Source organism: Neopelma chrysocephalum, unplaced genomic scaffold (genome assembly GCF_003984885.1).
Source record: "Neopelma chrysocephalum unplaced genomic scaffold, ASM398488v2 Primary Assembly neopelma1_24, whole genome shotgun sequence".
In the NCBI taxonomy this organism is placed as follows: Eukaryota; Metazoa; Chordata; class Aves; order Passeriformes; family Pipridae; genus Neopelma; species Neopelma chrysocephalum.
This window is the reverse complement of record NW_020897693.1, coordinates 24,775,862-24,788,093: the sequence shown is the minus strand read 5'-3', so window position 1 is coordinate 24,788,093 and position 12,232 is coordinate 24,775,862. Positions and strand designations below refer to the sequence as shown.

Here is a 12,232-nt window from a genome sequence, read left to right as displayed (position 1 = left end):
GGATTAAAATGCATAAACCAGAAAAGTTTACTTAACAGACTACACAGCAACATACATAATTAGCAAGAGCAAACTAAAATTCCAATATTTTTAATATTAATTTATGAATTCATTACTTAATGAGACAGATTTTAAACTGTACCACTGCAGTAGTCCTTAATTGTGTCCTAATTATCAGGCAAGTCCAAATTATATTTTTATGTACTGATTTAACTTCAGAATTGCCAAGCTTATAAAATGAGTCTTTAGAAAACCCTGCATACAGTCTGAAAGCAGGAAGAAAGGACTTCTTTTCCCACACAATACATGTACAAAAGCAGAAGGAAGATTATAGAGGTTTTTGAACAAGACCTGTTTTCCTGCCTCTCCCGGGAGACTTCCAGAAATCATTCCTTATTTACTGGAAACTGGCAAGTTTTGTGTCTTTTGCAGGATGGCCCTGCTCTTCTGCAGAATATAAACATCTAGCTCATTTGTCACATCACAAGACAGAGAATGAACCACACAATATCACTATGAAACCATCTGAATTATGGACGTGTTTTTCAGATGCATGACTATCTGCTGGGTGACAACTACACACATGGCTCACAAAGAACATTCTTTAAACTAGAAAAAGAATATGGGGAAACTAATAACCTTTCAGGTAAGCCTGAAACTTAACAAAATTTGAGCCTTAGCTCAACTAAAGGCTGAACAATATAATTTCAGTGAAATTAATGTTTATCTATTAGAAAGAAAAGACATAAAATTTTACATTAGTGAATGAGTTAATCTCAGTTATTTTGTAACCATGCAGTATTTTTGAAGGGAATTGTTTTCAAAATTATGTAAGACATGAAGAAGAAAGGGGATCTATAGCTGATTGTCTTCTGGAAACAAGCTGTACCTAGGCATTTATAGATAATAGTTTCTACGATTTGCAAACCATGGGCTTTAAAAAAAAAATCCTGATACCTGTAATTCTATTTAAGTCTTCCCTTCATAAATTTATGACACTTCCCCTACCTAATCTCTAGCACTTTAAAAATCAACATAGCACATACCTTTAAAAAAAACAAAAACCTTTTGGAACAACCTAACCTAACAACTCAGACTTTATTAGTACTATTAGTTTTATACTGCTTTCTGAAATTCAACTGACATCAAACCTTACCTTTTACCCTCATTTTCATTGATGAAGGAGGAGATCTTTCAGAGAATTTCTAGCAAAACTTTTAAACTACTGTAATTTTAACAGCTCCAGAGAACTACATTACAGATTTCAAAATAAATGCAGACAGACTGCAGTTTACCCAGAGCCTGCAACATTAAACTACTTCTTTCAATATTCCCTCTCATCTGAAGTGTACTACGAAAAACAGTACCAACCTAATCTCAAGTTAAGATTCTCTTCAAATATTTGCTCATAAGACAGTTGCAGAGATGAGACATAGTAACTTCTCATAGCTATGAAATCTGCAAAGGATGCAAATGTTTCCATGAATTCTTAGGTACCAGAGAGAGGCCAAAATCTTTTATAATTAAAATCACAACAGAACACAGAACCTAGAAAACAACTAAGGTGAACTAACTGCTCATGCTAAGGTTTAAAATTAATCCTCCAGATCTAAGAACTCTCTAAAATTCAAGGCTCCATAAATTATGGGGATGGGGAGGGAGTAAAAGTAGAAACTAACAGAAGATAATAGGAGAATAAATGCAGATTTCTGTAAAACTGAAAAAAAGAAATGCAATCTGCAAATACCATAATGATGTAGCTCTTTCAAAATAATTTCTTTATTCAGGAGTTAAGAGGGTTTTTTTTGCAACATTTACAGGTTTTGGTTGGTAAATCTTATAGTCAGTTGGGAAAAAACTCCCAAATCAATTTTCTGAATATGATTTCAAAACCAGTAATAGAAAATACCTAAAAATTAATCAGATTCTGGGAGGAAAGTGGAAAGCACATTAAAAAGTGAAGGAATAAAAGGATGATAAAGTGTTTGGACATAGGAAATCCAGGTTGAATATTTCACCTGTCCAGAATCAAACAGAAAGTCTGTGCCAAAGACATCAATTAGCTTTTAAAAAACTATTTATATTACTCAGTTGAGAAGTACCCACAATTTTTCTTTAGTGTAAGATGTACTTAAAAAAAAAACTTTCAAACTAGAATGATTAAATTAAATATATAAAAATAAAAATCAAAGAAATTTGACTTTGAAATTAATAGCTATGATTACTACATACCATTAAAATCAAATCAGTCTTCTTTTAAAGTTACATGTTGTTGCTGAAGTTTTTCAAACATCAATCAACTGAGGTGATACAAACAAATGTCTAAATACCTGCAATTATATTTTACTACACTGAAGTAGAATCATAGATTAACTAAAAAAGGAACATAAAATTACTTAGATTTGAAGCAAGTGTGTAAGTGAAGACTTTATTTCAAAGTAAAATAAAAACAATAAGGGATTAAAAAGCAGCTGAAAGTTTTTTTCCCTTCTAATTTATGAGTAACAATAGTACAGAACAGTTTCTAAAACCGTGTAACATACGGTTATACTGTTGTCTCCTACAGCAAAAAGGCATCATTTTGTTTTAGAGGCGAGTGTCTTTCAGTACATTTTGCAACAAGATAGGTTAAAAATAAAAGCAAACAAAAATCCCATGAATCCTCACAGCTATACAATACATAATCATTCAGGGCAGCAAGTTCATGCTGTGCCTTGTAAATTCACTTGAAATAAATGTGTTGAAAAAAAAATGTATTTGGGAGGAGTAAAGTCTTTGAACAATCCCTTTATCACACTCCAAGTGGAATCACTTGTTCCAAAGCACAGAGCATATCTGCAAATTAGGTAATCCCTCAGACAGGTTACCCAGGTTAAACAATTTCCAGATTGCAGAAAGTTGTACTGTAGTTATGCACAATTCCTTACTAAACTCTTCAACAGAAATTGCATCTACAATGACTAACCGACTTTTTTTCAATACTAGCTTTTGTCCATAGACTCGCCCTCTACTTCTTGCATTTCAAAAATCATCCCCCACTTAAGATTGCTAGTCTTTATTTAACATAAAATTAACTATAAAAGTATTGAAGATGTCAAACATTTATTTCTTAATGCAATATGAAATTCTTATATTAAAAAGGTTATATTTTTCTTACTTCCCAGAAAAGCACCATGTTCACACTAACCTTTTAACTAACAGGAACAGATGGGTCTAACTGGATACAGGCGTGATGGAGCATTGTGGTAGAGCAAAAGAACATGTTGATTCTCATACCTCTGGCAGATGGGAACCAGTCAAAATTAATTTTAGACTAAAAATGTTTTGCTACTTCTCAGTAAAAAAGAAAAAAAATTGAAAAAATATGATATTTTATACATGCCATCAGAGCTCAGACAACAGTAGCTTTCAAAAAGTTGATACCATACATTAAAACCAATTACATAGGCTTACTGTATGTCATTTTTAAGCCTGTGAATAAATTAGAAATTCCTGAAAACAGTAGCTTATAATGGAAGTGCTGACACAACCTTAACTACAGCAGTAAATGCGCTGCTATTATGAAGTTGTTATGGCAACTAGAATGATCAAGTTGAGAGGGAAAGAGGAAGAATGTGCATAAGCAAAACTTAAAAATCTTTGACACACCCCCGCAAACTCTTCCAAAACTTGTGGTCTCAGTGTTATCACTCCTTACCTTGACAACAAAAAAAATTAACTGCAAAACTTCCCCTTACACAAGTGACTGGGGTGAGTTGCCACATGAGTTTAAAATCCAAAACAAATTAAATCCAAGATCATAATCCATCTGGTTCCTGCATATATATGAACAGTCTAAAAAATAGAGCCAATTGAAAGATATCTGGACAGCATCTGCTGAGCACATATTCATCAGATATCACAAGTTAACAAACAACAATTTCGCAAAACTGTTCAGTCTTCAAGACAATTTCATAATTTGTTACCAATCTGAATAGTTTAGTAACAGCACCCTGCTGTTATTTGACTGAATCAGACAGACAGCACATTCACAAATACTGATCCATTAATTAAAATGTGATTACAAATATAATTGAAGCTCATATATTTGTGGAACAATCATTACTTACCGTTCCTAACACTGTGTTAAACAAAAGCAAAAATCTTCAGCTGTTTCCAATATTAAAATAATGGGGAAAAAAACATACCACGGCAGTCAAATTTTTATACACAAAAACGTCCAAATTATGATTTCTAAAACATATTAATTAAAACCCGTGTCAGTACACTAGTTCATTCTCCAAAAAAAAAAGTTTAATTGCAAGTATCATTCTTGCAAAATTTCACTGAAAAGATTTTCCACCAAAATGCTTGCAAGCACTCAACAGTCCTAGAAATAACGTTAAATCATCATTATTATTATTATACAATTTTATTAAAGCATTCTGTCCAAATACATCTACTAGCAACACTTCAGCTAGAAAAGCAGAAAACAAACTATTTGCCTGCCTTCTCCAAGGATTTCTTATTAAAGTCACTTTGTCTCAAATCTAACTTGACTGCCATAACTAAAATCTAGGAAACACAAAAGGCCTCTGATGCCTGACATGATAAGAATTGTGCTAAGTACTTTTACTCACTCATTTCCTAGGTAACAAAACCTCCTTTTCTTCCATTTCTCTTTTGAGTTTGTTGTTCTATACCACTTTTCAGACTATAGGAAATACTAATTTGATGAGAATAGTCTCATTTTAAGAGATGACAAAGTACCTCCTTTCACTGAGAGCTAGCAGATATAGCTGTTAAATTAAAAATAATTTAAGATTCAGGCTGTTGTGTTTTTAAGTCAAAAATTACTCAGTGTTAATTGTACAACTGATTTCAAAAATTTAAAACTTTGAAGACTTTTTATTTATACAGACATTGATTTTTTGATCTTTTTTTAAGAAATGTACAATATATTCTACATTGAACACTGAAAAATACAGTTTTGCACAAGAGTTTCATTTAGCTGGAAGGTAAACAAATGTTCCACTCACAAAACAGAATTATTTAACCTTCAATAACAAATAATTATTGATATGAGATCACAACAAACACACACACCCTCAAAGAAAAAGGGAAAAAGAATAAGGCAGAAGAGTATTTTATTCATAAAGGCAAGAACTACTTGTAAGTAACAAAAGAAGCAGCAATAATGACATTTTCTTCAGAGCATTAGCTCTGCAGTGATTAAAAAATTCTGATAGATACACTGCTTTTCTCTGAAAAGCAACGACTACTTATCAACTTCCTTGAAACAGGTAATCTGATAAAATTCTCAAAAAGGAAAATGCTTAAAAGTTTTTCCTAACACCATGTCTTCTTTTTTTTTCCCTCAATTTCTTTACAGTACTAACATTAGTGATTATCATGCATTTTATAATTTGTAGAAACAGTTGACTGAGATACAGCTTTACTGATCACTCAGTTTTATTAGAAAAATGTTTTTTCCAGTATAGTTGACAAATTACTTTCATACAGTAGGGGTAATATTTGACCTTTAAGACTTGAAGAATCCATAATTATTAATCATGAATGGACTATCGCAGACTAACACACGGCTTAATACTATTTGCAAAGCTATCAGCTTTGATACTGTAAATATTATATATCACTGAGATTCCCATGAAATTTCAGTGAGCTTTTAATTCAAATGCTCACACACTTAAAGTGCAAATTGTTTTTAAAGCAAACATTGTGCTCACTTCTTGTGTAACTTTTAAAAAGCACTTTTCTTAAAGCATTTCTTAAGTGCATTACTTACCCTAGATCTGATTTTCAGGTGCAGTTTCAACCTGTTGCTAACCAAAGCTACATAGTAGTTATTTTGAGGTTTTTGGCTATAACATATACACTCAAAAAAGTAGGAACTGAAACAGAAGTCTGTCCAAGAAGTACAGGACCTCTTCCTCACTACAAATTAACTTTTCTGCTATCAGAAAGTAATCACAGAATCACAGAATATGCTGAGTTAGAAGGGACCCACAAGGATCATCAGAGTCCAACCATTAGACCTGCACTGGACCATCCCCAAGAGTAACACCATGTGCTTGAGAGGATCATCCAAACACTTCTTGAACTCTATCAGGTTTCGTGTTGTGACCACTTCCCTGGGGAGCCTGTTCCAGTGCCCAACCACCCTTTGGGTGAAGAACTTTTTTCTAATACCCAACTTAAACCTCCCCTGATGCAATGTCAGGCCATTCCCTCAGGTCCTGTCACTGGTCACCACAGAGAAGAGATCAGTGTCTGTCCCTCCTCTTCCCCTCACAAGGCCATTGTAGACTGCAATGAGGTCTCCCCTCAGTTTCCTCTTCTTCAGGCTGAAAAGACCAAGCGACCTCAGCCGCTTCTCATATGGCTTCCCCTCAAGGCCTTTCACCACCCTCACTGCCCTCCTTTGGACACTCTCTAAAAGCTTGTAGCGGTTTGAGACCCCTAAAATCCAATTCCCGAGTCCAAGCCCCCTTCCCACAACTCACCCCAGTGTGAGAGGGGTTTTCCAGACAAAACACAAGACTCAATAAGGGGGGAAGGGAATTATATTACAATCACTACACAAATAAATATTATAATACATTATATATACAATCTTAACTATCTCTCCTATGATAAATCAGTATTTACATTGGATCAAATCTCCCTCCAATAAAAGTCCAGGAGGGAAGAAGGAAAAGATCCCTTCCACCTTTAAGGCAGCAGTTTCTCTTTCCATTACACACGAGGGGGTCTCCTCTCACCCCTCTTGGCCCTTCGACTCCAAGCGAAGGTCTCTCTCTTCCGTGGACTGCGTTAACTGGGACAAAGTTTCGCTTCACCACGTCATATCACGAAGTGCAGGGGTCTTCATGACGGTCCCTTTCCTCAGGGAATTTACCCCTGAGTCAGAACGCCTCGGGCAGCTTTCAGTTGAAAGTCTTTGCCTCAAGAGTTCTATCAGAGCTCCTGTGCTCTGTCTCAGGCTGCCAGCCTGGCAGCAGCAGCAGTGGGGAGGCAAGGTCACCCCCTCTGCATTCTGTCTGGCCATCCCGGTCCAGCTTCCAGGACATCTGAGCTTCTTAGCTCCTCTCTCCGGTACTGCTGCATTCCAAGACTCCCCTCAAGTGGGAGTCCACCACCCCTCCTCTCTAGGAGGTCTCAGAGGGGTTTTGGGGGATTTTTTGATTCAGTTCTTACCCCCAAAACTGTTTCTATAGAGCTTAGTCCTCTCTCTCTCTCTCTCTCTCCATTAGACATCTCTGTGTCTTCCTTGGCTGCATGCCGGCTTTGCTGCTTCTTATCTCTTGGCTTTCAGCCATAGCCTCTGCTCAGTGCTGTCTCTGCCGCTGCCTTTCCGTCTTCTGCTGCCCACTCACAGTGAAGAAAGACTCCTAGCTTCTCAGTCACAGACCTCAGTCCAATTTTACACTGTTTCCGAGTTTCTATGACCCCTGCCGGGGGCGGGGGGGCCGTGGTCCCCCAGCGGGGCTCCTGCCCCCTCTCCTTGTGGCTTCAGAACATGGCCGCCTCTTCTCCAACTACCTCATCATCCTTCTTTTCCGGTCTGATGTGATATGTTTAAATTTTGTAGGAGCGTTGATTGGGTCAACACCAAGAGAGACACCATCGTCTTGGGGGTTACTTTTTTTTTTTAACTCCAGGGGGAAAAACACTTTTTTTTCCCCACCACAGAGCTTAATGTCTTTCTTCTATTGTGGTGCCCAAAACTGCACACAATATTCAAGGTGAGCCCGCCCCAGTGCAGAGCAGAGCAGGACAATCCCCTCCATCGACTGGCTGGTGATGCTTTGCCTGATGCCCCCTAGGACAGGGTTGGCCCTCCTGGCTGCCAGGGCACTGCTGACTCATATTCAACTTCCCATCGACCAGGACCCCCAGATTCCTTTCCATGGCTGTGCTTTCCAGCATCTCATTCCCCAATCTGTACGAACATCCAGGGCTGCCCCATCCCAAGAGCAGAATCCAGCACTTCCCCTTGTTGAACTTCCTATGGTTGGTGATTGCCCAGCAGCCTGATTTGTCAAGATCTCTCTCCAAGGCCTCTCTGCCTTTGAGGGAGTGAACAGCTCCTGCCAGTAAACTTACCTAGTACACATTTGAGTCCTCAGTCCAAGTCATTTATGAAGAGCACAGGACCTAAGATGGAGCCCTGTGGAACCCCACTAGTGACAGGTCACCAGTCTGATGTCACCTTGCCAACGACCAGGACCTTTCCATGGCACTGCTTTCCAGCATCTCATTCCCCAGTCCATACATCCAGGGTTGCCCTGTTCCAGGTGCAGGATGCCACACTTTCCCTTGTTGAACTTCCTATGGTTGGTGATTGCCCAGTCCTCTAATTTGAGTAGGTCTCTCTGCAGGGCCTCCCTGACTTTGAGGGAGTCAACAGCTCCTCCCAGTTTTGTGTTATCTGCAAACTTGTTTAGTATCCCCCTTACAGTTCTGCAACATGTCTGTGATCCAAATGAAATGACGTAGAGGGATGTAGTCAGCCCCCTGTGAGTACTTACTCCTAGCTTAGAGGTTCGAGAACTTCATGTCAACTGACACTGTTTACGGACGTGGAATCCCTCATCACGCCATCCTGTGAGTGCAAGATAACCAAACTCTGGAAGAAGTAATCACATAGTATAGCACTGATAGCCATATAGTAGATATCCAGGCACGAGACAGACTATAGGACCTTCGGAGTGCTCAGTGGTGCATGCTTGAAGCTTTTGCTACTTCAGTAGCAATATTCTCTACCAGACATGTTATTTATCCCCTTTAGTCATGAAGCTTATATATATAGCTTATTCCTGTTACAGCTTGACCAAATGAAAAAGATTTTCAGAACACCATGCTAAAAATACAATTCCTCTTCTTCATGCTGTAGTCCAGGCTGAAAATTTTAACCAGCTTCATCTTCAGAGTTTGAATTCTTAACACCAATCATCTCCTTATCTTAGACTCAGATTACATATCAAGATGTCAAGACCACTGTCATCCACTAAATTTTAACATGCTGCTTTATCCAAGTTTATCCTCATCTCTGGGTTTGAGACAAGAGAATACTCGATACTTTTGATACTAACATACAAATAGTCAGGTAACCTTGTCCTGAAGACAGGGAAAAAGTGGGGTTTATACATGTATGTCTATATGTGCACTTGCACATGTGTGTATTAAAACACTGCTCAGTTATTTTGTGCTTCAGGACTTCTTATGGGGATAATCACTCAGTAGATATTTGAGTCCCCTGTTTTGGGATTTGCAAGCATTGTCTCCCAAAAGATTATCTAAGAATACAAAGGTGGTGCCTTGTCAGATTCCAAATACTTGGAAGGTTTTCATAAGAATCAGCACTTTCATGAAATATCCAGGCATGGATTGTATGCTTGAGGACAGAAATCATGAGACGGAAAGTGTTAATATTATTTCAGAAAGTATGTTTCATTCCAGTACTTTCAGCGTGGACTTTACATCATATACCCATTGTAACCTTGGCAACTCAACTTCTTACCTAAAGAGCAAGACTGACAACTTAAGATTTAAAGTTACAGCCATCATATATTACGAGGCTTGGATTTGGTCTTGGGCTAGATAGAATGCAAGCTAGAGACTGAAAGTATTCCAAAAGTTATTTGATGTGATGTAAGGGCATTACTGATGTTATCATTATTGACTCCATAAACCAAAAAAAGCTTTATCCAGATACTCTTCATGATTTTGTAATAAGAAAGATGAAGATAACTTTGCTGCTTCAATAAAACCAAAGTAAGGCAAATTATGAGAGCAAACAAGTACAAACCAGTAGAAGTAGCCCCTTCACCTACTGTGTCTTTGATGTGGTTTATGTTTCAGCCCAGTTTTAAAGTAGTGTTTTCTTTCTTTTATCATTTTATCTCTTCTTTACCTTCAATGCACAGAAGGCAAAAAAAGAAAAATTGATTGTAAACATTTTCTTGTCAACATATTTACAAAGAAAATTTACACTAAGTAAGGTTCCAAAGAGAAAAAAAAAAAGAGAAACTATATTCTAAGGAAAAGTTCTGAATGTCACATTATTTTTCCCACAATCAGCATACATTGCCCCTAACAACATTGAACCAGTGAATGAAGATTTTATCCATCATATTTTAGATTTATCAAGGCTTATGCTACATTAAAGTGATTAAATATATATAATTTCTTACATATTAACAGAGTGGTTACTTAACATTAAATCAGACGATTTACATTTCTAAATTAATTAGAAATGGATTTGTGAGTCAGTCTTTGATATGAAGTGTGCAGTGAGTTTGAACACCATCTTCAAACACAGAGTTTCCTTTTGCAGGGCAAAAAACCCAAATGTGTAGGCTTAATCTGCACATTAAGGTGTAAGTGAAAACCCATAAGACTACAGCCACGTTTCCCCAGTGAAAGGTTACATGAAGCAAAACACAATCCACGATTTTCAAAGCAAATCTTTTGGAACATCTTTTTGATAAAAAGGTAGCTATGAATAGACCTTAAGCTGAAGGGCGTTTTTAACCCTATGCATGACATCCACCATGTCAAAACAACTCTCATCTGTTTTACCTGATCATATCCCAAAACCACATTTTTTTCCTGGTTTGTTTCTTGATGACAAGCTGCTAAAACACAGAGAACCTATCAAACCTAGTATTATCATCTGCTGCTTTTTTCTTCTAGTACATACTGCTGTCCATCAGAAGAAATAATTAATGGTTCTATTATGTATGAAATCGTCATCCTGTCAGTTCAGTGACTGGTTTGAATAGCTCATATCTGCTACTCATTGATGCCATGCGTGCTCACTGTCCTGAGAGATGACAAAACACTACACCCTTTGGGATTTTTTTTCCCCTCTGCTCTAAAGCAGCATTTCACATCTGTGTCTGACAGAAGCATAAGGAGCTGAGAGAGGCAGACCTTCACCATCCTTCACAGAATAATATTGCATGGATTAAAAGTTAAGACCTGATATCTACTGATCCTGCATATTTCCTACAAAAATCTAAAATGTGGAGGCTACCAAAATATGTAGGAAAATAACTTTTCAGTGTTGGAATAGCACCAGAAAACAGATGGAATTTACTGGATTCTAAATATTTAAACGATTTTTTAAATGGGTGCTGAATACTTGAGTTAACTGGGGTCGGTGCATTTGCCTTTATTTTTTTTTTTTTAATTTTTTTTTTTGGTGGGGAGGGGAAGATGCCAAGTTCATAGGTTCTTTTTTGTTACCTGATTAGGGCAGAATAAACAAAATGCTGAATGTGGAAGAAATCAGATATTGGAGATACCTGGAAATAAACTGGAAACAACTAATATCACAAGATCAAAGCAGCAGTGAACAACAAGACGCTGTGGAAAAGAAATCACAAGACGAGAGTGCACAATGCATTTCAAATAGGAAAAAGCTTCCTATCTGCTGAGTGAGTCTCAGTATATTCTGACAGAGCACAGACAAAGCTTCAATCAAATATCTCCTAGGTAAGTTTTTATTTCATATACTGCTTTAATTGTTTATCACATCAACACATACCTTCATGTATGGACAATAACTTGATGAATTTAAATTTCTTTTCACTGATACTGAAGTTTGAATCATTCTATGCCAGATATTTGATGTTCTGAGATTTCCTATACTGTTCAAATAACAGATCTCTTTTAATACTAAGGTTATTCAAAGGAAAAACTATCAAATGCTCTCTCGATGTATACTAGAGTGAAATATATCTTAAGATTTAAATCCTTTAAAATACTTTAATACATACATCCATGCATGGTTGTTTAAGAAAAAAAATTAATAAAAAGCCACGTTTCCAAAAAAAAATTTACTGCACTTCATTATCTATATAATCTAGAAAAGCAAACAATGTTTTGCACCACAGCAGCAGATGTAAAAGGCTATCTTTCATTACAGAATAATGAATCTTTGTTTATATAAAAGGATATTAAATAAAGCTAGAAGTGTTGCTTAGTTATTTATGAAAGGTAAACTACAGCACAATAAGGAAACAGCACCATGTTAATACACCCCAAGGTACTGTGTACAGAGTTTCAATCAGAAGATTGGACATCAGTGCCCCAGTTAAAGTATAAAAAAGAAGGTACAGGTCATCTCATTTTTTTAACTCATTTGGAGCATTCACAAAACAAGTCACATTGACATGAATTCTATATGGAAATAACATGCAAAACATTTTAGAACGAGATTCTA

The 12,232-nt window shown here is 36.8% G+C and overlaps 2 protein-coding genes across 7 annotated transcripts in view; one reads left to right on the top strand and one right to left on the bottom strand.

The window, feature by feature from the left end:
* AVEN (apoptosis and caspase activation inhibitor) overlaps nucleotides 1-12,232 on the bottom strand; it is a 104,381-nt gene that overhangs the window by 52,187 nt on the left and 39,962 nt on the right. The gene's annotated exons all lie outside the window — the stretch shown is intronic.
* Nucleotides 378-12,232, top strand: part of CHRM5 (cholinergic receptor muscarinic 5) — a 62,764-nt gene continuing 50,909 nt past the window's right edge. The window contains exons 1-2 of one of the 6 annotated variants that reach the window (XM_027708830.1): nucleotides 378-646; nucleotides 11,262-11,502. The gene's annotated coding sequence lies outside the window, so the exon portion shown is untranslated. Of the gene's footprint in view, nucleotides 647-10,737; nucleotides 11,503-12,232 lie in introns of those variants that run through there. The other 5 variants (XM_027708815.1, XM_027708824.1, XM_027708806.1 and 2 more) reach the window with 5 other exon arrangements.